We start from the raw sequence: 19954 nt of genomic DNA on the forward strand, positions 1-19954 counted from the left end.
CTCAAAGAGCACCCTGGACGACTTCGAGGGACGCAGTTTGCTGGAATATTTGGCGCTCGCGCTGTCACAGGGCTCGTTGGTCTAGGGGTGTGATTCCTGCTTAGGGTGCAGGAGGTCCCGGGTTCAAATCCCGGACGAGCCCTAGCGTTTTGTGCAAACTGGTCGCACGTCGGTGGCTGAGTCAGCGCAAAAAGCTGCCCGTCAATGTAAAGCTAATTTCATATTTGCTCTAAGGAACTGACCCTCTGGTCCGACGTATGAAGGTGATTACCAAGGTTTCGGTACAGATCGTAGCAAATGCTTGTCGGTTTAAAGTGATGAAAAAGTGTTTCCGCCCGGGATCGAACCGGGGACCTTCTGCGTGTTAGGCAGACGTGATAACCGCTACACCACGGAAACTACTGCTTTCAGGCTTGCTTCACAGAGAACTTGTAACAAGGTTGCCATCGTAACTTAAAAATTCAATAAATGCGGCACTTGCATGAAGAAGGTACATGCAGCAGATCCACACATGACGTGGCTCACTGGAGTAGTATGCGACATAGGCAGGAAAATGCTGTTCCCGCCCGGGATCGAACCGGGGACCTTCTGCGTGTGATGCAGATGTGATAACCGCTACACTACGGAAACGACGGACACGCTCACTCCATCCTTGTACACTCGAAGGCGCCTCAGCCTTTCTTTCGCCCGCGCATGCACACACCATAGTTCTTTTGACAGCCTGAAACCCATCGCTGCCGAGGGCTCAACAAGTCTTCGGGGTGCTCGAGAGGGTGTCTGTCGTAGCATCCCGAACGAGATAGCGGCGTTTCGCGCAGTCGTTATTGCAAGTCACATTAGCAAAAACAATCACCTCCTTAGCAGCAGGCAGTGCGAGCCCAGCAGCAGCTTTACATGAAGATGCCAATAGCCCTGGAAGGCCGCCGACCGCGGGCCACGGCACCTCCGAGAAGGGTGCTGCCCATGACCCATTGTGTCGCTACACAGTCTGTCGAAGAACAGCACTGCCGGCAGAGAGCACCTCCCCCATCCCGCCAGCCGCACCAGACTCAAAGAGCACCCTGGACGACTTCGAGGGACGCAGTTTGCTGGAATATTTGGCGCTCGCGCTGTCACAGGGCTCGTTGGTCTAGGGGTATGATTCCTGCTTAGGGTGCAGGAGGTCCCGGGTTCAAATCCCGGACGAGCCCTAGCGTTTTGTGCAAACTGGTCGCACGTCGGTGGCTGAGTCAGCGCAAAAAGCTGCCCGTCAATGTAAAGCTAATTTCATATTTGCTCTAAGGAACTGACCCTCTGGTCCGACGTATGAAGGTGATTACCAAGGTTTCGGTACAGATCGTAGCAAATGCTTGTCGGTTTAAAGTGATGAAAAAGTGTTTCCGCCCGGGATCGAACCGGGGACCTTCTGCGTGTTAGGCAGACGTGATAACCGCTACACCACGGAAACTACTGCTTTCAGGCTTGCTTCACAGAGAACTTGTAACAAGGTTGCCATCGTAACTTAAAAATTCAATAAATGCGGCACTTGCATGAAGAAGGTACATGCAGCAGATCCACACATGACGTGGCTCACTGGAGTAGTATGCGACATAGGCAGGAAAATGCTGTTCCCGCCCGGGATCGAACCGGGGACCTTCTGCGTGTGAAGCAGATGTGATAACCGCTACACTACGGAAACGACGGACACGCTCACTCCATCCTTGTACACTCGAAGGCGCCTCAGCCTTTCTTTCGCCCGCGCATGCACACACCATAGTTCTTTTGACAGCCTGAAACCCATCGCTGCCGAGGGCTCAACAAGTCTTCGGGGTGCTCGAGAGGGTGTCTGTCGTAGCATCCCGAACGAGATAGCGGCGTTTCGCGCAGTCGTTATTGCAAGTCACATTAGCAAAAACAATCACCTCCTTAGCAGCAGGCAGTGCGAGCCCAGCAGCAGCTTTACATGAAGATGCCAATAGCCCTGGAAGGCCGCCGACCGCGGGCCACGGCACCTCCGAGAAGGGTGCTGCCCATGACCCATTGTGTCGCTACACAGTCTGTCGAAGAACAGCACTGCCGGCAGAGAGCACCTCCCCCATCCCGCCAGCCGCACCAGACTCAAAGAGCACCCTGGACGACTTCGAGGGACGCAGTTTGCTGGAATATTTGGCGCTCGCGCTGTCACAGGGCTCGTTGGTCTAGGGGTATGATTCCTGCTTAGGGTGCAGGAGGTCCCGGGTTCAAATCCCGGACGAGCCCTAGCGTTTTGTGCAAACTGGTCGCACGTCGGTGGCTGAGTCAGCGCAAAAAGCTGCCCGTCAATGTAAAGCTAATTTCATATTTGCTCTAAGGAACTGACCCTCTGGTCCGACGTATGAAGGTGATTACCAAGGTTTCGGTACAGATCGTAGCAAATGCTTGTCGGTTTAAAGTGATGAAAAAGTGTTTCCGCCCGGGATCGAACCGGGGACCTTCTGCGTGTTAGGCAGACGTGATAACCGCTACACCACGGAAACTACTGCTTTCAGGCTTGCTTCACAGAGAACTTGTAACAAGGTTGCCATCGTAACTTAAAAATTCAATAAATGCGGCACTTGCATGAAGAAGGTACATGCAGCAGATCCACACATGACGTGGCTCACTGGAGTAGTATGCGACATAGGCAGGAAAATGCTGTTCCCGCCCGGGATCGAACCGGGGACCTTCTGCGTGTGAAGCAGATGTGATAACCGCTACACTACGGAAACGACGGACACGCTCACTCCATCCTTGTACACTCGAAGGCGCCTCAGCCTTTCTTTCGCCCGCGCATGCACACACCATAGTTCTTTTGACAGCCTGAAACCCATCGCTGCCGAGGGCTCAACAAGTCTTCGGGGTGCTCGAGAGGGTGTCTGTCGTAGCATCCCGAACGAGATAGCGGCGTTTCGCGCAGTCGTTATTGCAAGTCACATTAGCAAAAACAATCACCTCCTTAGCAGCAGGCAGTGCGAGCCCAGCAGCAGCTTTACATGAAGATGCCAATAGCCCTGGAAGGCCGCCGACCGCGGGCCACGGCACCTCCGAGAAGGGTGCTGCCCATGACCCATTGTGTCGCTACACAGTCTGTCGAAGAACAGCACTGCCGGCAGAGAGCACCTCCCCCATCCCGCCAGCCGCACCAGACTCAAAGAGCACCCTGGACGACTTCGAGGGACGCAGTTTGCTGGAATATTTGGCGCTCGCGCTGTCACAGGGCTCGTTGGTCTAGGGGTATGATTCCTGCTTAGGGTGCAGGAGGTCCCGGGTTCAAATCCCGGACGAGCCCTAGCGTTTTGTGCAAACTGGTCGCACGTCGGTGGCTGAGTCAGCGCAAAAAGCTGCCCGTCAATGTAAAGCTAATTTCATATTTGCTCTAAGGAACTGACCCTCTGGTCCGACGTATGAAGGTGATTACCAAGGTTTCGGTACAGATCGTAGCAAATGCTTGTCGGTTTAAAGTGATGAAAAAGTGTTTCCGCCCGGGATCGAACCGGGGACCTTCTGCGTGTTAGGCAGACGTGATAACCGCTACACCACGGAAACTACTGCTTTCAGGCTTGCTTCACAGAGAACTTGTAACAAGGTTGCCATCGTAACTTAAAAATTCAATAAATGCGGCACTTGCATGAAGAAGGTACATGCAGCAGATCCACACATGACGTGGCTCACTGGAGTAGTATGCGACATAGGCAGGAAAATGCTGTTCCCGCCCGGGATCGAACCGGGGACCTTCTGCGTGTGATGCAGATGTGATAACCGCTACACTACGGAAACGACGGACACGCTCACTCCATCCTTGTACACTCGAAGGCGCCTCAGCCTTTCTTTCGCCCGCGCATGCACACACCATAGTTCTTTTGACAGCCTGAAACCCATCGCTGCCGAGGGCTCAACAAGTCTTCGGGGTGCTCGAGAGGGTGTCTGTCGTAGCATCCCGAACGAGATAGCGGCGTTTCGCGCAGTCGTTATTGCAAGTCACATTAGCAAAAACAATCACCTCCTTAGCAGCAGGCAGTGCGAGCCCAGCAGCAGCTTTACATGAAGATGCCAATAGCCCTGGAAGGCCGCCGACCGCGGGCCACGGCACCTCCGAGAAGGGTGCTGCCCATGACCCATTGTGTCGCTACACAGTCTGTCGAAGAACAGCACTGCCGGCAGAGAGCACCTCCCCCATCCCGCCAGCCGCACCAGACTCAAAGAGCACCCTGGACGACTTCGAGGGACGCAGTTTGCTGGAATATTTGGCGCTCGCGCTGTCACAGGGCTCGTTGGTCTAGGGGTATGATTCCTGCTTAGGGTGCAGGAGGTCCCGGGTTCAAATCCCGGACGAGCCCTAGCGTTTTGTGCAAACTGGTCGCACGTCGGTGGCTGAGTCAGCGCAAAAAGCTGCCCGTCAATGTAAAGCTAATTTCATATTTGCTCTAAGGAACTGACCCTCTGGTCCGACGTATGAAGGTGATTACCAAGGTTTCGGTACAGATCGTAGCAAATGCTTGTCGGTTTAAAGTGATGAAAAAGTGTTTCCGCCCGGGATCGAACCGGGGACCTTCTGCGTGTTTTTTTTTTTTTTTTTTTAACGAACTCCGCGCACTGATTACGGCAGGGCTACCATCGCTACGAGACGAGACGAGCCATTACGGAAACGTTAAAATCTTCGCCCGGACAGGGACTCGAACCCTGGACCCTTAGGTTAAAAGCCTAATGCTCTACCGACTGAGCTATCCTTTTTTTTTTTTTTAGACCCAGGGCAGCTCGGTGGAGGCGTGTTGGGCAGGGGTCGAATCCCGAGGCCTGGCCATGACGTCTCCTCCTCCCTGCACTGAAGCACAGTCGCACCAAGACGTAGTAATTGTCCTTGGTTCAGAGTCTTATGATACTTATAGGTGGACACGGGGGTTATGATGCGTCGTCTATCCAAACAGGTAAAAGCTTGGCAGGAAGGCAAAAGAACTAAGAACTAGCGAGAATGTCTTCCGTATCATGAAGTGAGATCAGTATGCCCCTATACCGGTGCCATTAATGCATCTGGCGCAGGAATGATCAATAGAAGTGGAAACTTAACCAATCCCCTGCTTTTCGAAAACAATACTAAGCATATTCGCAAAGTCCCTTTTAAGATGTGGGAAAGATTTTTGCGTCCAGTACTCATGAAGCATGTAACCAATAAACGAAATAAAATCGGAAATACCATCACCATCAACCACTGCAAAAATGTAACGGCCAAGAAGCCACATAATGGTGTTGTTCTTTGTCCGGGGATAAAAAACCGTGTCCGGCCAGCAGAGGATATCAGTTGTAAATGCCGATTCCGAACTCCTGGTGAGTAACGCCAATTGTCGGCGCAGCCAGTACCACATGCGAAGACGGTCAGCGCAGGTAAATCGGTGTGGGAGCGTATCAACACAACCACACGTTTGACAAAGCGGAGAGACACATAAACCTATACGATGAAGGCGTTCGTTCGTAGGAATCAGCTGATTAACCACCTTATACCATAGGGAGGCAACAGTTGCTGAATGAACGGGTAAGCTAATATTCGTCCATATGTTACGCCAATTAAAACGGGGATACTGCAAAACAATCGGGTTGGAAGAAAAAGACCTGTGCCATTTGGCAAGCAGTGTTCGCGTAGTAAAAACAGGACGACGTTGTAAGTGGAGATCCAGGTAACTAATCTCAATGTAGAAGTCCCGAACATGTCGTAGCTTCGCATTTAGAGACCCTACGTTAATAGGCGGTGACAAGCTCGCAGGACGAACGACATGGAGTAATCGCGAAGTAACAGTCGGGGACTCAGAAAATAAAAGATGGAGGGTTCGCTTAACATAAAGGGCAGCAGCCTTGACACGGACATCGGTGAACGACAAGCCGCCCTCAAGACGCGGCTTCGTAAAAACATCACAACGTAATTTAAAAATGTGCCCTCGCCAAATATATCTGTTAATAAGCTGGACCATTTTTGCACCCTGCATTCGGGGAAGCGGAAACAACTGAGCAACGTAATATACTTTACATAAAACATAAGTGTCTAATACACGCTTTTTTTGCAGTAGCGGTATCGAACGCCATGAGTGTTCGAATAAAACACCTTGAAGCTTGGAAATGGCCACTTGCCAATTTTTTGCAGCCATACGAAGAGGACACCGTTCAAGATAGATACCTAAATGTGTATGGTGTTCAACAGCCATAACCCACGGAATAACCACACGTTCAAAGCCCCGCAAATTCAGGAGTTTGCTTTTACGGGGGTTAATACGAGAACCTGAGGCTGCAGAAAATTTATCTAGTTCCATTTTCAACAGCGGCACTTCTGCGGCGGAACGAAGCAAAACAACCAAATCATCAGCATAAGCTGTTGCTGTCTGGGTAACCCCAGAGATCGTAAGACCACGAAGTGTCGAGTTGAGACGTGTGAGGAGTGGTTGAAGGGAGAGAGCATAAAGGGTCATGGATAAAGGGCTACCTTGCGGGACGCCACGTTTAATATCAATGACCTTCGTCAGCTGGCCATTAATGTCAATCTTAGCAGAAATGCCAGTCGTCATATTCTTAAGTACCAGCAGCGCCTTTTCATTAAAACCGAGTCGGCGCAGCAGAAGCTCTAAAAACGAATGGGACACACGATCAAAAGCCTTACTAAAATCAACAAATAAAAGCGCACAGGAAATATTGGTGACAGCGACAATCGACACAATATCGCGATACCCCGCCAGAGGCGTCAAGATGGAGCGCCCCGGAAAGCAGCTTTGACAAGGAGTTATCACAGGTGTAAGCAAGAGGGATAGACGTGCATTAACAGCCCTAGCAGCCGTCTTATAATCAAAATTTAAAAGGGTTAAAGGACGAAAGTCACTAGCTGTCTTCAAACCAGCAGCTTTCGGTATCAGGACTACCGTACCTCTCTTGAAATCGGCTGGAATTGAGCCACCATTCAAAATTTCATTTACTATATCCGTAAAAACAGGCCCTATAATAGTCCAAAAGCGAACAAAAAACTCCTTAGGAAGGCCATCCGGACCAGGAGATTTGTGAGATGGGGAACAAGCAATAAAAGCCGAAATTTCGTCTGCAGTAAAAGGAGCTAAAAATTCCGTATTGTGGTCCTCTGTTAAAACTGATGGGATAGCAGTTAAAATCTCGTCTTTATCAACCGCATCAGAATCAGCCACATCATATAAGGTCTCATAGTAGCAGGTAAGTTCATGGGTTATTTGATTCTGTAAGGTAAGCCGGCGACCATCAGCTGCCATAAGACCGTCAATCAATACACGTCGACGGTTCTTTTGGTGACGAAACAGATGGTACATAGAAGTCATTTCATGGGCTAAGATGGACGGTGGTTTAGATTTAAGCTTCAATCCTTCCATCTGCAGTCGTTTAAGACTAAGGAGCTTGGCTTTAATTTTCCGAATCTCAGAAAGGTGGGCACATGTCATTCTAGAAGTACCATAAAGTTCGCGAAGCACCGAATAATAATACTCAAAAGTCAGTTTCAGATCTCGCGCTCTTTGATAACTGGAGGACATTAAAGTGCGACGTAGTTGTGGCTTCGCACAGTGGATCCACCAGTGAAGCTTTGACGGATAGTATCGCAGAGAACGTAAACACATGTCCCACGCCGTCTGTATTAGAGGTTCGATGTCAGGGTCATCGAGCAAGGAGACATTCAATTTCCACAGCGGCCGATAAAGTTTAAGAGGCTGACGCTCCAAATTAATTATAACCGCAAGGGCACAATGATCCGTAAAACTGGCTGGAATAACATCCACATTTAAAACAGAAGCACTAAGGGGATCAGAAATATACAATCGGTCAAGGCGACTACTAGAGGTGGCAGTAAAAAATGTAAATTTAACTAAAGTGGGGTGTTTAACCTCCCACGCATCGCGTAGTCGTAGTTGACGTACAAGAGAATGTAGCTCGAAACAATAATTAAAATGAGGGGATTGGTCCTTAGCTTGTAATACACAATTAAAATCACCCCCCAATATCAAAGTCGCAGGATTTTTGCGTAAAAGATAAATCAGATCCTCTTTATAAAAACGAGACCTTTCCTGCCGTTTGCTGGAACCAGAGGGGGCGTAAATATTAACCAAGGTTGTGTCAAATAACCGACAACCAATACCCCTTCCCGAGTCTAAGAGCTCAATTTCGGTAACGGGGATACCGTCACGAATTAGTAAGGCAGTACCTGTGGAAAACTCAGGCGCAAAATTTATAATAGTGCGAAAGCCAGGAACAAACAGGTGTGCAACGGAGACTTCCTGCAGGAAAACAACATCAGCTGCAGAGTCATAAATAAACTGCTGCAGAGACGCTAACTTCAGAGCAGATTGAATGCTATTGATATTTAAGGTAATAAACGTGTACGCCTGCAACATCAACCAAAAAAGAGAAAACGAACCCTAATTATACCACATTAGAAGCAACTACATCCACATCATCAACATCAGACATGGCAGAGGGTGATTGCCCGGAATCAACGGAATCAGAGTCATCCTTTGCATGCTTGTGTTTTTTCCGCACCGCGTGAAGATTGGGGGGCACTTTCACCCGACGGCGTATCTGATGCACACCAGTTTCAAGAGCAGGTGGAGTGGGGGGTTCGAGATCAGGCACATCAACCAAGGCATCCGAAGGAGTAGCAGGGCAAGAGGAATCAGAAGAAGGAGCCAACAAGGGGAAAACTGCATCAGGAACATCGGCACCGGCATCAGAAGGTGTAGGGATTGGATGTGTAGGAGGTGGAGAGATAGGTTTGGAATCCGCTGAAGCGGAGCGCGCAGTACTAGGAGCGATTTTCCGACAAACAGCTGGCTGCACCGAAGTGTCGTCAACATGTTGTGATGCCTGTGTCGGGGGGGATGTCAACACCACCTCGACCGAATGGTGTGGCTCGTGCGCCGACGGTGGGGCAGCAAGTTTGACGTCATCAGGCAAAGCAGGAGACACAGCGGGAACAGAATCCGAAACAGGCATGGGAGATTCCGGAATTCTCTCGTCAGATTCGCAAACCGGCTGCGAAACAGCAGCTTCATCATCAGTGCTACCGGTATCACTAGCACGACGGCGTTTGTTATTGGAAACAGACGGGATCGGTGTAGGAGCAGCCGATACATCTGGGCGAGCGGGTAACGGGGGAAAACCTGCATCAGAGGAGGGTGTCACCCGTTGTGAAGAATCTACTGCAGGAGGCTGACAAGAAACAGTGGAGGAAGCTGCTGGCACAAGATCGGCAACCGTTAATTTGCGGCGTTGTGCTAGCCCATTTTGAAGCACAAACACCCGCTTAGGGCAATTAGCACGAACATGACCATTCTCATTACATAGAAAACACGTACCAACTTGCCCCTCATAAGTAAGATGAACACGATAACCACATACAACCAGATGGGACGGTATATTCGACTTAATATGCATTTCAACCGATCTGACACCATTATAACATTGCAGCTTATGTTGTGCAGACCAACGTTCATTTCGAATTGACCGAACAGTACCATAACCAAGCAAAGCGTCCTTGAGATAACTGTTTTCAACTTCAGGGGGTAAAGTATAAACCCGAACTGTGGTATACGTAATTTCAGCATTTGAAACAGTAACACTGCTAACAGAACCATCTCTATGACGGAACGACACTTGCTCACCATGTTTAAGTAAAATCCTATCTAGCAAAACCGGGTTCAACAATTTCACAAAAAAGCAGTACAGTTCTGTATCAAAATACGCCGTATGTACCTGGTCCGATGTAATGCCAATCGTATCCACAATCCATTCGTGAATTTCCAACGAAGTTGGTTGCACATTCCTGGTGGCCTTGTTAAACTGAAAACTGAGAGTACACTTCCGCGGAAACAACCGGGAAGCCATAACACTTAACTAATGCGGCAAAAGCCGCTATACAACACAAGACACAAAACAAACGTTAAGGCGACGAAACAACGAAGAAAAGAAGACAAAGAAACGTCACACACAGAAAGTAAATAGTCACAACCCAAGATAACGGCGGATCGAATACACAGCACGTCCGATCGCTGTCGCGTCTCAAGCGGAACGTGTTAGGCAGACGTGATAACCGCTACACCACGGAAACTACTGCTTTCAGGCTTGCTTCACAGAGAACTTGTAACAAGGTTGCCATCGTAACTTAAAAATTCAATAAATGCGGCACTTGCATGAAGAAGGTACATGCAGCAGATCCACACATGACGTGGCTCACTGGAGTAGTATGCGACATAGGCAGGAAAATGCTGTTCCCGCCCGGGATCGAACCGGGGACCTTCTGCGTGTGAAGCAGATGTGATAACCGCTACACTACGGAAACGACGGACACGCTCACTCCATCCTTGTACACTCGAAGGCGCCTCAGCCTTTCTTTCGCCCGCGCATGCACACACCATAGTTCTTTTGACAGCCTGAAACCCATCGCTGCCGAGGGCTCAACAAGTCTTCGGGGTGCTCGAGAGGGTGTCTGTCGTAGCATCCCGAACGAGATAGCGGCGTTTCGCGCAGTCGTTATTGCAAGTCACATTAGCAAAAACAATCACCTCCTTAGCAGCAGGCAGTGCGAGCCCAGCAGCAGCTTTACATGAAGATGCCAATAGCCCTGGAAGGCCGCCGACCGCGGGCCACGGCACCTCCGAGAAGGGTGCTGCCCATGACCCATTGTGTCGCTACACAGTCTGTCGAAGAACAGCACTGCCGGCAGAGAGCACCTCCCCCATCCCGCCAGCCGCACCAGACTCAAAGAGCACCCTGGACGACTTCGAGGGACGCAGTTTGCTGGAATATTTGGCGCTCGCGCTGTCACAGGGCTCGTTGGTCTAGGGGTATGATTCCTGCTTAGGGTGCAGGAGGTCCCGGGTTCAAATCCCGGACGAGCCCTAGCGTTTTGTGCAAACTGGTCGCACGTCGGTGGCTGAGTCAGCGCAAAAAGCTGCCCGTCAATGTAAAGCTAATTTCATATTTGCTCTAAGGAACTGACCCTCTGGTCCGACGTATGAAGGTGATTACCAAGGTTTCGGTACAGATCGTAGCAAATGCTTGTCGGTTTAAAGTGATGAAAAAGTGTTTCCGCCCGGGATCGAACCGGGGACCTTCTGCGTGTTAGGCAGACGTGATAACCGCTACACCACGGAAACTACTGCTTTCAGGCTTGCTTCACAGAGAACTTGTAACAAGGTTGCCATCGTAACTTAAAAATTCAATAAATGCGGCACTTGCATGAAGAAGGTACATGCAGCAGATCCACACATGACGTGGCTCACTGGAGTAGTATGCGACATAGGCAGGAAAATGCTGTTCCCGCCCGGGATCGAACCGGGGACCTTCTGCGTGTGATGCAGATGTGATAACCGCTACACTACGGAAACGACGGACACGCTCACTCCATCCTTGTACACTCGAAGGCGCCTCAGCCTTTCTTTCGCCCGCGCATGCACACACCATAGTTCTTTTGACAGCCTGAAACCCATCGCTGCCGAGGGCTCAACAAGTCTTCGGGGTGCTCGAGAGGGTGTCTGTCGTAGCATCCCGAACGAGATAGCGGCGTTTCGCGCAGTCGTTATTGCAAGTCACATTAGCAAAAACAATCACCTCCTTAGCAGCAGGCAGTGCGAGCCCAGCAGCAGCTTTACATGAAGATGCCAATAGCCCTGGAAGGCCGCCGACCGCGGGCCACGGCACCTCCGAGAAGGGTGCTGCCCATGACCCATTGTGTCGCTACACAGTCTGTCGAAGAACAGCACTGCCGGCAGAGAGCACCTCCCCCATCCCGCCAGCCGCACCAGACTCAAAGAGCACCCTGGACGACTTCGAGGGACGCAGTTTGCTGGAATATTTGGCGCTCGCGCTGTCACAGGGCTCGTTGGTCTAGGGGTATGATTCCTGCTTAGGGTGCAGGAGGTCCCGGGTTCAAATCCCGGACGAGCCCTAGCGTTTTGTGCAAACTGGTCGCACGTCGGTGGCTGAGTCAGCGCAAAAAGCTGCCCGTCAATGTAAAGCTAATTTCATATTTGCTCTAAGGAACTGACCCTCTGGTCCGACGTATGAAGGTGATTACCAAGGTTTCGGTACAGATCGTAGCAAATGCTTGTCGGTTTAAAGTGATGAAAAAGTGTTTCCGCCCGGGATCGAACCGGGGACCTTCTGCGTGTTAGGCAGACGTGATAACCGCTACACCACGGAAACTACTGCTTTCAGGCTTGCTTCACAGAGAACTTGTAACAAGGTTGCCATCGTAACTTAAAAATTCAATAAATGCGGCACTTGCATGAAGAAGGTACATGCAGCAGATCCACACATGACGTGGCTCACTGGAGTAGTATGCGACATAGGCAGGAAAATGCTGTTCCCGCCCGGGATCGAACCGGGGACCTTCTGCGTGTGAAGCAGATGTGATAACCGCTACACTACGGAAACGACGGACACGCTCACTCCATCCTTGTACACTCGAAGGCGCCTCAGCCTTTCTTTCGCCCGCGCATGCACACACCATAGTTCTTTTGACAGCCTGAAACCCATCGCTGCCGAGGGCTCAACAAGTCTTCGGGGTGCTCGAGAGGGTGTCTGTCGTAGCATTCCGAACGAGATAGCGGCGTTTCGCGCAGTCGTTATTGCAAGTCACATTAGCAAAAACAATCACCTCCTTAGCAGCAGGCAGTGCGAGCCCAGCAGCAGCTTTACATGAAGATGCCAATAGCCCTGGAAGGCCGCCGACCGCGGGCCACGGCACCTCCGAGAAGGGTGCTGCCCATGACCCATTGTGTCGCTACACAGTCTGTCGAAGAACAGCACTGCCGGCAGAGAGCACCTCCCCCATCCCGCCAGCCGCACCAGACTCAAAGAGCACCCTGGACGACTTCGAGGGACGCAGTTTGCTGGAATATTTGGCGCTCGCGCTGTCACAGGGCTCGTTGGTCTAGGGGTATGATTCCTGCTTAGGGTGCAGGAGGTCCCGGGTTCAAATCCCGGACGAGCCCTAGCGTTTTGTGCAAACTGGTCGCACGTCGGTGGCTGAGTCAGCGCAAAAAGCTGCCCGTCAATGTAAAGCTAATTTCATATTTGCTCTAAGGAACTGACCCTCTGGTCCGACGTATGAAGGTGATTACCAAGGTTTCGGTACAGATCGTAGCAAATGCTTGTCGGTTTAAAGTGATGAAAAAGTGTTTCCGCCCGGGATCGAACCGGGGACCTTCTGCGTGTTAGGCAGACGTGATAACCGCTACACCACGGAAACTACTGCTTTCAGGCTTGCTTCACAGAGAACTTGTAACAAGGTTGCCATCGTAACTTAAAAATTCAATGAATGCGGCACTTGCATGAAGAAGGTACATGCAGCAGATCCACACATGACGTGGCTCACTGGAGTAGTATGCGACATAGGCAGGAAAATGCTGTTCCCGCCCGGGATCGAACCGGGGACCTTCTGCGTGTGAAGCAGATGTGATAACCGCTACACTACGGAAACGACGGACACGCTCACTCCATCCTTGTACACTCGAAGGCGCCTCAGCCTTTCTTTCGCCCGCGCATGCACACACCATAGTTCTTTTGACAGCCTGAAACCCATCGCTGCCGAGGGCTCAACAAGTCTTCGGGGTGCTCGAGAGGGTGTCTGTCGTAGCATCCCGAACGAGATAGCGGCGTTTCGCGCAGTCGTTATTGCAAGTCACATTAGCAAAAACAATCACCTCCTTAGCAGCAGGCAGTGCGAGCCCAGCAGCAGCTTTACATGAAGATGCCAATAGCCCTGGAAGGCCGCCGACCGCGGGCCACGGCACCTCCGAGAAGGGTGCTGCCCATGACCCATTGTGTCGCTACACAGTCTGTCGAAGAACAGCACTGCCGGCAGAGAGCACCTCCCCCATCCCGCCAGCCGCACCAGACTCAAAGAGCACCCTGGACGACTTCGAGGGACGCAGTTTGCTGGAATATTTGGCGCTCGCGCTGTCACAGGGCTCGTTGGTCTAGGGGTATGATTCCTGCTTAGGGTGCAGGAGGTCCCGGGTTCAAATCCCGGACGAGCCCTAGCGTTTTGTGCAAACTGGTCGCACGTCGGTGGCTGAGTCAGCGCAAAAAGCTGCCCGTCAATGTAAAGCTAATTTCATATTTGCTCTAAGGAACTGACCCTCTGGTCCGACGTATGAAGGTGATTACCAAGGTTTCGGTACAGATCGTAGCAAATGCTTGTCGGTTTAAAGTGATGAAAAAGTGTTTCCGCCCGGGATCGAACCGGGGACCTTCTGCGTGTTAGGCAGACGTGATAACCGCTACACCACGGAAACTACTGCTTTCAGGCTTGCTTCACAGAGAACTTGTAACAAGGTTGCCATCGTAACTTAAAAATTCAATGAATGCGGCACTTGCATGAAGAAGGTACATGCAGCAGATCCACACATGACGTGGCTCACTGGAGTAGTATGCGACATAGGCAGGAAAATGCTGTTCCCGCCCGGGATCGAACCGGGGACCTTCTGCGTGTGAAGCAGATGTGATAACCGCTACACTACGGAAACGACGGACACGCTCACTCCATCCTTGTACACTCGAAGGCGCCTCAGCCTTTCTTTCGCCCGCGCATGCACACACCATAGTTCTTTTGACAGCCTGAAACCCATCGCTGCCGAGGGCTCAACAAGTCTTCGGGGTGCTCGAGAGGGTGTCTGTCGTAGCATCCCGAACGAGATAGCGGCGTTTCGCGCAGTCGTTATTGCAAGTCACATTAGCAAAAACAATCACCTCCTTAGCAGCAGGCAGTGCGAGCCCAGCAGCAGCTTTACATGAAGATGCCAATAGCCCTGGAAGGCCGCCGACCGCGGGCCACGGCACCTCCGAGAAGGGTGCTGCCCATGACCCATTGTGTCGCTACACAGTCTGTCGAAGAACAGCACTGCCGGCAGAGAGCACCTCCCCCATCCCACCAGCCGCACCAGACTCAAAGAGCACCCTGGACGACTTCGAGGGACGCAGTTTGCTGGAATATTTGGCGCTCGCGCTGTCACAGGGCTCGTTGGTCTAGGGGTATGATTCCTGCTTAGGGTGCAGGAGGTCCCGGGTTCAAATCCCGGACGAGCCCTAGCGTTTTGTGCAAACTGGTCGCACGTCGGTGGCTGAGTCAGCGCAAAAAGCTGCCCGTCAATGTAAAGCTAATTTCATATTTGCTCTAAGGAACTGACCCTCTGGTCCGACGTATGAAGGTGATTACCAAGGTTTCGGTACAGATCGTAGCAAATGCTTGTCGGTTTAAAGTGATGAAAAAGTGTTTCCGCCCGGGATCGAACCGGGGACCTTCTGCGTGTTAGGCAGACGTGATAACCGCTACACCACGGAAACTACTGCTTTCAGGCTTGCTTCACAGAGAACTTGTAACAAGGTTGCCATCGTAACTTAAAAATTCAATGAATGCGGCACTTGCATGAAGAAGGTACATGCAGCAGATCCACACATGACGTGGCTCACTGGAGTAGTATGCGACATAGGCAGGAAAATGCTGTTCCCGCCCGGGATCGAACCGGGGACCTTCTGCGTGTGAAGCAGATGTGATAACCGCTACACTACGGAAACGACGGACACGCTCACTCCATCCTTGTACACTCGAAGGCGCCTCAGCCTTTCTTTCGCCCGCGCATGCACACACCATAGTTCTTTTGACAGCCTGAAACCCATCGCTGCCGAGGGCTCAACAAGTCTTCGGGGTGCTCGAGAGGGTGTCTGTCGTAGCATCCCGAACGAGATAGCGGCGTTTCGCGCAGTCGTTATTGCAAGTCACATTAGCAAAAACAATCACCTCCTTAGCAGCAGGCAGTGCGAGCCCAGCAGCAGCTTTACATGAAGATGCCAATAGCCCTGGAAGGCCGCCGACCGCGGGCCACGGCACCTCCGAGAAGGGTGCTGCCCATGACCCATTGTGTCGCTACACAGTCTGTCGAAGAACAGCACTGCCGGCAGAGAGCACCTCCCCCATCCCGCCAGCCGCACCAGACTCAAAGAGCACCCTGGACGACTTCGAGGGACGCAGTTTGCTGGAATATTTGGCGCTCGCGCTGTCACAGGGCTCGTTGGTCTAGGGGTATGATTCCTGCTTAGGGTGCAGGAGGTCCCGGGTTCAAATCCCGGACGAGCCCTAGCGTTTTGTGCAAACTGGTCGCACGTCGGTGGCTGAGTCAGCGCAAAAAGCTGCCCGTCAATGTAAAGCTAATTTCATATTTGCTCTAAGGAACTGACCCTCTGGTCCGACGTATGAAGGTGATTACCAAGGTTTCGGTACAGATCGTAGCAAATGCTTGTCGGTTTAAAGTGATGAAAAAGTGTTTCCGCCCGGGATCGAACCGGGGACCTTCTGCGTGTTAGGCAGACGTGATAACCGCTACACCACGGAAACTACTGCTTTCAGGCTTGCTTCACAGAGAACTTGTAACAAGGTTGCCATCGTAACTTAAAAATTCAATAAATGCGGCACTTGCATGAAGAAGGTACATGCAGCAGATCCACACATGACGTGGCTCACTGGAGTAGTATGCGACATAGGCAGGAAAATGCTGTTCCCGCCCGGGATCGAACCGGGGACCTTCTGCGTGTGAAGCAGATGTGATAACCGCTACACTACGGAAACGACGGACACGCTCACTCCATCCTTGTACACTCGAAGGCGCCTCAGCCTTTCTTTCGCCCGCGCATGCACACACCATAGTTCTTTTGACAGCCTGAAACCCATCGCTGCCGAGGGCTCAACAAGTCTTCGGGGTGCTCGAGAGGGTGTCTGTCGTAGCATTCCGAACGAGATAGCGGCGTTTCGCGCAGTCGTTATTGCAAGTCACATTAGCAAAAACAATCACCTCCTTAGCAGCAGGCAGTGCGAGCCCAGCAGCAGCTTTACATGAAGATGCCAATAGCCCTGGAAGGCCGCCGACCGCGGGCCACGGCACCTCCGAGAAGGGTGCTGCCCATGACCCATTGTGTCGCTACACAGTCTGTCGAAGAACAGCACTGCCGGCAGAGAGCACCTCCCCCATCCCGCCAGCCGCACCAGACTCAAAGAGCACCCTGGACGACTTCGAGGGACGCAGTTTGCTGGAATATTTGGCGCTCGCGCTGTCACAGGGCTCGTTGGTCTAGGGGTATGATTCCTGCTTAGGGTGCAGGAGGTCCCGGGTTCAAATCCCGGACGAGCCCTAGCGTTTTGTGCAAACTGGTCGCACGTCGGTGGCTGAGTCAGCGCAAAAAGCTGCCCGTCAATGTAAAGCTAATTTCATATTTGCTCTAAGGAACTGACCCTCTGGTCCGACGTATGAAGGTGATTACCAAGGTTTCGGTACAGATCGTAGCAAATGCTTGTCGGTTTAAAGTGATGAAAAAGTGTTTCCGCCCGGGATCGAACCGGGGACCTTCTGCGTGTTAGGCAGACGTGATAACCGCTACACCACGGAAACTACTGCTTTCAGGCTTGCTTCACAGAGAACTTGTAACAAGGTTGCCATCGTAACTTAAAAATTCAATAAATGCGGCACTTGCATGAAGAAGGTACATGCAGCAGATCCACACATGACGTGGCTCACTGGAGTAGTATGCGACATAGGCAGGAAAATGCTGTTCCCGCCCGGGATCGAACCGGGGACCTTCTGCGTGTGAAGCAGATGTGATAACCGCTACACTACGGAAACGACGGACACGCTCACTCCATCCTTGTACACTCGAAGGCGCCTCAGCCTTTCTTTCGCCCGCGCATGCACACACCATAGTTCTTTTGACAGCCTGAAACCCATCGCTGCCGAGGGCTCAACAAGTCTTCGGGGTGCTCGAGAGGGTGTCTGTCGTAGCATCCCGAACGAGATAGCGGCGTTTCGCGCAGTCGTTATTGCAAGTCACATTAGCAAAAACAATCACCTCCTTAGCAGCAGGCAGTGCGAGCCCAGCAGCAGCTTTACATGAAGATGCCAATAGCCCTGGAAGGCCGCCGACCGCGGGCCACGGCACCTCCGAGAAGGGTGCTGCCCATGACCCATTGTGTCGCTACACAGTCTGTCGAAGAACAGCACTGCCGGCAGAGAGCACCTCCCCCATCCCGCCAGCCGCACCAGACTCAAAGAGCACCCTGGACGACTTCGAGGGACGCAGTTTGCTGGAATATTTGGCGCTCGCGCTGTCACAGGGCTCGTTGGTCTAGGGGTATGATTCCTGCTTAGGGTGCAGGAGGTCCCGGGTTCAAATCCCGGACGAGCCCTAGCGTTTTGTGCAAACTGGTCGCACGTCGGTGGCTGAGTCAGCGCAAAAAGCTGCCCGTCAATGTAAAGCTAATTTCATATTTACTCTAAGGAACTGACCCTCTGGTCCGACGTATGAAGGTGATTACCAAGGTTTCGGTACAGATCGTAGCAAATGCTTGTCGGTTTAAAGTGATGAAAAAGTGTTTCCGCCCGGGATCGAACCGGGGACCTTCTGCGTGTTAGGCAGACGTGATAACCGCTACACCACGGAAACTACTGCTTTCAGGCTTGCTTCACAGAGAACTTGTAACAAGGTTGCCATCGTAACTTAAAAATTCAATAAATGCGGCACTTGCATGAAGAAGGTACATGCAGCAGATCCACACATGACGTGGCTCACTGGAGTAGTATGCGACATAGGCAGGAAAATGCTGTTCCCGCCCGGGATCGAACCGGGGACCTTCTGCGTGTGAAGCAGATGTGATAACCGCTACACTACGGAAACGACGGACACGCTCACTCCATCCTTGTACACTCGAAGGCGCCTCAGCCTTTCTTTCGCCCGCGCATGCACACACCATAGTTCTTTTGACAGCCTGAAACCCATCGCTGCCGAGGGCTCAACAAGTCTTCGGGGTGCTCGAGAGGGTGTCTGTCGTAGCATCCCGAACGAGATAGCGGCGTTTCGCGCAGTCGTTATTGCAAGTCACATTAGCAAAAACAATCACCTCCTTAGCAGCAGGCAGTGCGAGCCCAGCAGCAGCTTTACATGAAGATGCCAATAGCCCTGGAAGGCCGCCGACCGCGGGCCACGGCACCTCCGAGAAGGGTGCTGCCCATGACCCATTGTGTCGCTACACAGTCTGTCGAAGAACAGCACTGCCGGCAGAGAGCACCTCCCCCATCCCGCCAGCCGCACCAGACTCAAAGAGCACCCTGGACGACTTCGAGGGACGCAGTTTGCTGGAATATTTGGCGCTCGCGCTGTCACAGGGCTCGTTGGTCTAGGGGTATGATTCCTGCTTAGGGTGCAGGAGGTCCCGGGTTCAAATCCCGGACGAGCCCTAGCGTTTTGTGCAAACTGGTCGCACGTCGGTGGCTGAGTCAGCGCAAAAAGCTGCCCGTCAATGTAAAGCTAATTTCATATTTGCTCTAAGGAACTGACCCTCTGGTCCGACGTATGAAGGTGATTACCAAGGTTTCGGTACAGATCGTAGCAAATGCTTGTCGGTTTAAAGTGATGAAAAAGTGTTTCCGCCCGGGATCGAACCGGGGACCTTCTGCGTGTTAGGCAGACGTGATAACCGCTACACCACGGAAACTACTGCTTTCAGGCTTGCTTCACAGAGAACTTGTAACAAGGTTGCCATCGTAACTTAAAAATTCAATAAATGCGGCACTTGCATGAAGAAGGTACATGCAGCAGATCCACACATGACGTGGCTCACTGGAGTAGTATGCGACATAGGCAGGAAAATGCTGTTCCCGCCCGGGATCGAACCGGGGACCTTCTGCGTGTGAAGCAGATGTGATAACCGCTACACTACGGAAACGACGGACACGCTCACTCCATCCTTGTACACTCGAAGGCGCCTCAGCCTTTCTTTCGCCCGCGCATGCACACACCATAGTTCTTTTGACAGCCTGAAACCCATCGCTGCCGAGGGCTCAACAAGTCTTCGGGGTGCTCGAGAGGGTGTCTGTCGTAGCATCCCGAACGAGATAGCGGCGTTTCGCGCAGTCGTTATTGC

The 19954-nt window shown here is 51.9% G+C and overlaps 41 non-coding genes across 41 annotated transcripts; 14 read left to right on the forward strand and 27 right to left on the reverse strand.

Annotated features, from left to right (window-relative positions):
• Positions 1 to 70: 70 nt before the first annotated feature.
• Positions 71 to 142, forward strand: Trnap-agg (transfer RNA proline (anticodon AGG)). The gene has a single exon. It is a non-coding gene; the product is annotated as a tRNA-Pro (tRNA).
• Positions 143 to 326: 184 nt separating this feature from the next.
• On the reverse strand, positions 327 to 399 carry Trnav-aac (transfer RNA valine (anticodon AAC)). The gene has a single exon. It is a non-coding gene; the product is annotated as a tRNA-Val (tRNA).
• A 158-nt stretch (positions 400 to 557) lies between these two features.
• On the reverse strand, positions 558 to 630 carry Trnav-cac (transfer RNA valine (anticodon CAC)). Its single transcript has one exon. It is a non-coding gene; the product is annotated as a tRNA-Val (tRNA).
• Positions 631 to 1118: 488 nt separating this feature from the next.
• Trnap-agg (transfer RNA proline (anticodon AGG)) lies at positions 1119 to 1190 on the forward strand. The gene has a single exon. It is a non-coding gene; the product is annotated as a tRNA-Pro (tRNA).
• Positions 1191 to 1374: 184 nt separating this feature from the next.
• Trnav-aac (transfer RNA valine (anticodon AAC)) lies at positions 1375 to 1447 on the reverse strand. Its single transcript has one exon. It is a non-coding gene; the product is annotated as a tRNA-Val (tRNA).
• A 158-nt stretch (positions 1448 to 1605) lies between these two features.
• Trnav-cac (transfer RNA valine (anticodon CAC)) lies at positions 1606 to 1678 on the reverse strand. The gene has a single exon. It is a non-coding gene; the product is annotated as a tRNA-Val (tRNA).
• A 488-nt stretch (positions 1679 to 2166) lies between these two features.
• Positions 2167 to 2238, forward strand: Trnap-agg (transfer RNA proline (anticodon AGG)). Its single transcript has one exon. It is a non-coding gene; the product is annotated as a tRNA-Pro (tRNA).
• Positions 2239 to 2422: 184 nt separating this feature from the next.
• Positions 2423 to 2495, reverse strand: Trnav-aac (transfer RNA valine (anticodon AAC)). Its single transcript has one exon. It is a non-coding gene; the product is annotated as a tRNA-Val (tRNA).
• A 158-nt stretch (positions 2496 to 2653) lies between these two features.
• Positions 2654 to 2726, reverse strand: Trnav-cac (transfer RNA valine (anticodon CAC)). The gene has a single exon. It is a non-coding gene; the product is annotated as a tRNA-Val (tRNA).
• Positions 2727 to 3214: 488 nt separating this feature from the next.
• Trnap-agg (transfer RNA proline (anticodon AGG)) lies at positions 3215 to 3286 on the forward strand. Its single transcript has one exon. It is a non-coding gene; the product is annotated as a tRNA-Pro (tRNA).
• Positions 3287 to 3470: 184 nt separating this feature from the next.
• Positions 3471 to 3543, reverse strand: Trnav-aac (transfer RNA valine (anticodon AAC)). Its single transcript has one exon. It is a non-coding gene; the product is annotated as a tRNA-Val (tRNA).
• Positions 3544 to 3701: 158 nt separating this feature from the next.
• Trnav-cac (transfer RNA valine (anticodon CAC)) lies at positions 3702 to 3774 on the reverse strand. Its single transcript has one exon. It is a non-coding gene; the product is annotated as a tRNA-Val (tRNA).
• A 488-nt stretch (positions 3775 to 4262) lies between these two features.
• Trnap-agg (transfer RNA proline (anticodon AGG)) lies at positions 4263 to 4334 on the forward strand. Its single transcript has one exon. It is a non-coding gene; the product is annotated as a tRNA-Pro (tRNA).
• A 5917-nt stretch (positions 4335 to 10251) lies between these two features.
• Positions 10252 to 10324, reverse strand: Trnav-cac (transfer RNA valine (anticodon CAC)). Its single transcript has one exon. It is a non-coding gene; the product is annotated as a tRNA-Val (tRNA).
• Positions 10325 to 10812: 488 nt separating this feature from the next.
• Trnap-agg (transfer RNA proline (anticodon AGG)) lies at positions 10813 to 10884 on the forward strand. Its single transcript has one exon. It is a non-coding gene; the product is annotated as a tRNA-Pro (tRNA).
• Positions 10885 to 11068: 184 nt separating this feature from the next.
• On the reverse strand, positions 11069 to 11141 carry Trnav-aac (transfer RNA valine (anticodon AAC)). Its single transcript has one exon. It is a non-coding gene; the product is annotated as a tRNA-Val (tRNA).
• A 158-nt stretch (positions 11142 to 11299) lies between these two features.
• Trnav-cac (transfer RNA valine (anticodon CAC)) lies at positions 11300 to 11372 on the reverse strand. Its single transcript has one exon. It is a non-coding gene; the product is annotated as a tRNA-Val (tRNA).
• Positions 11373 to 11860: 488 nt separating this feature from the next.
• Positions 11861 to 11932, forward strand: Trnap-agg (transfer RNA proline (anticodon AGG)). The gene has a single exon. It is a non-coding gene; the product is annotated as a tRNA-Pro (tRNA).
• A 184-nt stretch (positions 11933 to 12116) lies between these two features.
• Trnav-aac (transfer RNA valine (anticodon AAC)) lies at positions 12117 to 12189 on the reverse strand. The gene has a single exon. It is a non-coding gene; the product is annotated as a tRNA-Val (tRNA).
• A 158-nt stretch (positions 12190 to 12347) lies between these two features.
• Trnav-cac (transfer RNA valine (anticodon CAC)) lies at positions 12348 to 12420 on the reverse strand. Its single transcript has one exon. It is a non-coding gene; the product is annotated as a tRNA-Val (tRNA).
• A 488-nt stretch (positions 12421 to 12908) lies between these two features.
• On the forward strand, positions 12909 to 12980 carry Trnap-agg (transfer RNA proline (anticodon AGG)). Its single transcript has one exon. It is a non-coding gene; the product is annotated as a tRNA-Pro (tRNA).
• Positions 12981 to 13164: 184 nt separating this feature from the next.
• Trnav-aac (transfer RNA valine (anticodon AAC)) lies at positions 13165 to 13237 on the reverse strand. Its single transcript has one exon. It is a non-coding gene; the product is annotated as a tRNA-Val (tRNA).
• A 158-nt stretch (positions 13238 to 13395) lies between these two features.
• On the reverse strand, positions 13396 to 13468 carry Trnav-cac (transfer RNA valine (anticodon CAC)). The gene has a single exon. It is a non-coding gene; the product is annotated as a tRNA-Val (tRNA).
• Positions 13469 to 13956: 488 nt separating this feature from the next.
• On the forward strand, positions 13957 to 14028 carry Trnap-agg (transfer RNA proline (anticodon AGG)). The gene has a single exon. It is a non-coding gene; the product is annotated as a tRNA-Pro (tRNA).
• A 184-nt stretch (positions 14029 to 14212) lies between these two features.
• Trnav-aac (transfer RNA valine (anticodon AAC)) lies at positions 14213 to 14285 on the reverse strand. Its single transcript has one exon. It is a non-coding gene; the product is annotated as a tRNA-Val (tRNA).
• Positions 14286 to 14443: 158 nt separating this feature from the next.
• Trnav-cac (transfer RNA valine (anticodon CAC)) lies at positions 14444 to 14516 on the reverse strand. Its single transcript has one exon. It is a non-coding gene; the product is annotated as a tRNA-Val (tRNA).
• Positions 14517 to 15004: 488 nt separating this feature from the next.
• On the forward strand, positions 15005 to 15076 carry Trnap-agg (transfer RNA proline (anticodon AGG)). The gene has a single exon. It is a non-coding gene; the product is annotated as a tRNA-Pro (tRNA).
• Positions 15077 to 15260: 184 nt separating this feature from the next.
• Trnav-aac (transfer RNA valine (anticodon AAC)) lies at positions 15261 to 15333 on the reverse strand. The gene has a single exon. It is a non-coding gene; the product is annotated as a tRNA-Val (tRNA).
• Positions 15334 to 15491: 158 nt separating this feature from the next.
• On the reverse strand, positions 15492 to 15564 carry Trnav-cac (transfer RNA valine (anticodon CAC)). Its single transcript has one exon. It is a non-coding gene; the product is annotated as a tRNA-Val (tRNA).
• Positions 15565 to 16052: 488 nt separating this feature from the next.
• Positions 16053 to 16124, forward strand: Trnap-agg (transfer RNA proline (anticodon AGG)). The gene has a single exon. It is a non-coding gene; the product is annotated as a tRNA-Pro (tRNA).
• Positions 16125 to 16308: 184 nt separating this feature from the next.
• On the reverse strand, positions 16309 to 16381 carry Trnav-aac (transfer RNA valine (anticodon AAC)). Its single transcript has one exon. It is a non-coding gene; the product is annotated as a tRNA-Val (tRNA).
• A 158-nt stretch (positions 16382 to 16539) lies between these two features.
• On the reverse strand, positions 16540 to 16612 carry Trnav-cac (transfer RNA valine (anticodon CAC)). The gene has a single exon. It is a non-coding gene; the product is annotated as a tRNA-Val (tRNA).
• A 488-nt stretch (positions 16613 to 17100) lies between these two features.
• Trnap-agg (transfer RNA proline (anticodon AGG)) lies at positions 17101 to 17172 on the forward strand. The gene has a single exon. It is a non-coding gene; the product is annotated as a tRNA-Pro (tRNA).
• A 184-nt stretch (positions 17173 to 17356) lies between these two features.
• Positions 17357 to 17429, reverse strand: Trnav-aac (transfer RNA valine (anticodon AAC)). Its single transcript has one exon. It is a non-coding gene; the product is annotated as a tRNA-Val (tRNA).
• Positions 17430 to 17587: 158 nt separating this feature from the next.
• Trnav-cac (transfer RNA valine (anticodon CAC)) lies at positions 17588 to 17660 on the reverse strand. The gene has a single exon. It is a non-coding gene; the product is annotated as a tRNA-Val (tRNA).
• A 488-nt stretch (positions 17661 to 18148) lies between these two features.
• On the forward strand, positions 18149 to 18220 carry Trnap-agg (transfer RNA proline (anticodon AGG)). The gene has a single exon. It is a non-coding gene; the product is annotated as a tRNA-Pro (tRNA).
• Positions 18221 to 18404: 184 nt separating this feature from the next.
• On the reverse strand, positions 18405 to 18477 carry Trnav-aac (transfer RNA valine (anticodon AAC)). Its single transcript has one exon. It is a non-coding gene; the product is annotated as a tRNA-Val (tRNA).
• A 158-nt stretch (positions 18478 to 18635) lies between these two features.
• Positions 18636 to 18708, reverse strand: Trnav-cac (transfer RNA valine (anticodon CAC)). Its single transcript has one exon. It is a non-coding gene; the product is annotated as a tRNA-Val (tRNA).
• A 488-nt stretch (positions 18709 to 19196) lies between these two features.
• On the forward strand, positions 19197 to 19268 carry Trnap-agg (transfer RNA proline (anticodon AGG)). Its single transcript has one exon. It is a non-coding gene; the product is annotated as a tRNA-Pro (tRNA).
• Positions 19269 to 19452: 184 nt separating this feature from the next.
• Positions 19453 to 19525, reverse strand: Trnav-aac (transfer RNA valine (anticodon AAC)). The gene has a single exon. It is a non-coding gene; the product is annotated as a tRNA-Val (tRNA).
• A 158-nt stretch (positions 19526 to 19683) lies between these two features.
• Trnav-cac (transfer RNA valine (anticodon CAC)) lies at positions 19684 to 19756 on the reverse strand. The gene has a single exon. It is a non-coding gene; the product is annotated as a tRNA-Val (tRNA).
• Positions 19757 to 19954: the final 198 nt, after the last annotated feature.

The sequence above is a fragment of the Schistocerca nitens genome, chromosome 2 (genome assembly GCF_023898315.1).
Source record: "Schistocerca nitens isolate TAMUIC-IGC-003100 chromosome 2, iqSchNite1.1, whole genome shotgun sequence".
NCBI classification, from domain to species: Eukaryota; Metazoa; Arthropoda; class Insecta; order Orthoptera; family Acrididae; genus Schistocerca; species Schistocerca nitens.